Consider the following 2,500-nt stretch of genomic DNA (forward strand, 5'->3'; position numbering starts at 1 on the left):
TGGTACCGAACTAGTATTATATGGCCTGTATCTCTCTCCCAACATCCGGCTGGAACAAACCCCCCAGAACTTCCTGCGAAGTTGACCCCTCCATCACCTCATCCGATCGATTTCATCCACCTCTCGCCTCCTACCTCCGCACCACCTGAAGTACATTCTAAGCCCTGGCCCCCAAACCTTTGACGGAGAGGGGGGTCGATAGTCCACTTCTTAAGCAATAGTCCGGTGGGGGAGAAACGGCTAACCCGCACCTTATATTGACATAGGCTAGCATATGGAGTAACCCTCGTTGAACCAAGGCCCCCCGACCCGCTTTGGCTGATCGGGGGGTTCCGGGAGCAAATTCTGGTGGGCGAGTACAGTGGATCCTAGATCGATCGAACAAGGTAACTTCGAAAACAAACTCCCGAATCTTTCCCAAACAGCTCTTCCATAGTTTTTCCAGTCCGCAGCAACGACTCAGGTTTGGATGGGCGAAATCACGACGGCAGCCACAAAAAAATGGATCTCCGACATCACACAACCCGACACACCTAAGTTTCGCGAGGCTCGGCCCCTCTTCCCCTTCGGATGTCCCCCTTCGGTACACCACCACATCATGCCATCCAGTCTGGAGCGTCGCCGACTCCCGTTGGCCAAGGTAGGGCCAACACAAGAGTAGCGGACGAACCAGTCATCTGGTCTTACCGGAGAAAGGGAGAGGTAGACTGCCACCACCAAACCCCACCCAAGCACACACCAGGCAGCAAAAAGCCATCATCCTAAAAGATGGTCCCACTTCACAAGACGAGGAGGTTCCCGTCCTTCATTCCAACCCCAGGTGAGAACACACACACCCTTCTTTGCGATGGATAAAAGGCAAAAAGAGAGGGCAAAAAGCCAACGGCAAATTCCAACCAGACCCCCAGAGGCACACACCACAAAAAGTGAAGCCAGAGAGAGCCAGACAAAGAGAAGGATAGAGAGAGAGGGAGAGTTAGACCCCCGGAAGAGAATCATAGGTGCTGCGGCCTTTTTCGGGAATGTGACCAGGAAAGAGAGAAACCGACGAGGCCGATACACACATTAAAAATGAAAAAGTAACCATCACCGCGAAGGATTTTCCTCAAAAGACAAATCAGCAAGAAGTATGTCCAATCCTGGGGCCCATCGCCCCTCCAAATTAATGGAGGGGTCGGATAGAAATTTATAGAAATGTTACTTTTGTGAAACCCCTAGCCGACGAGAGAACTCTCACCGGTTTCGAAGTTCCATTTTCACATTCCGACCTGGGATGTTATGACTCCTCGGCCCACACTGCGAACGCGTCCCACACCCCCTCCAAGTTTATCAGGAATTTCACCTGAGCTTGCAATAGAGATCGAGCGCGGTGGCGGTCACAGTGGTGGTCGACCAGGCGGAGCTTGAACGGCCTCGGCAAACACTTCTCCCCACCCTCCCAAATGAATGAGAGAATGGCTTGACAATACCGAGGCCATCGCCCCCCGCCAAAAATGGTTACTAGCTCTTGGGACTCGCTGCGACGTTACGCGTATCGGCACAAGACCAACCCTCTTTTTCCAGTCGCCCGCGCACCAAAAAAAATTTTGGCAGCGGGACTCACAATCCTTGACAGCCAGCTCACCATATAATACTCGGCGACCCTCCGCGGGACCTCCTCAGAGGGTCGCGTCGCCGGGAAACTAACCCCCACTCCTCACTGATCCAAGGTAACACGCCAGAAGTATCCAGGTAACCCCAGTAGTATCCAGGTATCCCCCTGCGAACGTCGGTACTGGGCTCAAAGAAGGCAGCGAGCAGTCGGGACCCGTAGGCACCGAGCAACCGTCACCCCCTCACGACTTTTCCCGAGACGCTTCAGAGGAACCCTTCCCCACATAGTACTCTCTGTGGGATTCGGCAGGCCCCCGTCCTACTGCACTAAGGAAGTTCCGAGACACACTTTTTTTTGTGGAAGACCACCCACCCTCCCTGTCCTGCCTGCTATCCCCGCCGCGACTCCTGGTCCCGGCCCTCCTCCCCGACTTCCTCCTTGTCCCGCTGCGAGTCCCGGACCTCCTCCCCACTACCTACTCCCGCCGCGAGTCCCAGTCCCGGCCTTCCTCCTCCTCCTCCTCTTCCCTAGTCCCGGCGCGAGTCCCGGACCTCCTCCCCCACTTCCTAGTCCCGTCGCGAGTCCCGGACCTCCTCCCCTCTTCCTAGTCCCGGCGCGAGTCCCGGACCTCCTCCTTCTCTTCCTTGTCCTGCCGCGAGTCCCAGTCCCGTCGCGAGTCCCGGACTTCCTCCTTCTCTTCCTTGTCCCTGCCGCGACTCCCTAGTCCCGTGGCGAGTCCCGGACTTCCTCCTCCTCTTCCTTGTCCCGCCGCGACTCCCTAGTCCCGTGCGCGAGTCCCGGACTTCCTCCTCCTCTTCCTTGTCCCGCCGCGACTCCCTAGTCCCGGCGCGAGTCCCAGTCCCGTCGCGAGTCCCGGACTTCCTCCTCCTCTTCCTTGTCCCGCCG

The sequence above is a fragment of the Physcomitrium patens genome, chromosome 20 (genome assembly GCF_059467195.1).
Source record: "Physcomitrium patens ecotype Gransden chromosome 20, ASM5946719v1, whole genome shotgun sequence".
Classification (NCBI taxonomy): Eukaryota; Viridiplantae; Streptophyta; class Bryopsida; order Funariales; family Funariaceae; genus Physcomitrium; species Physcomitrium patens.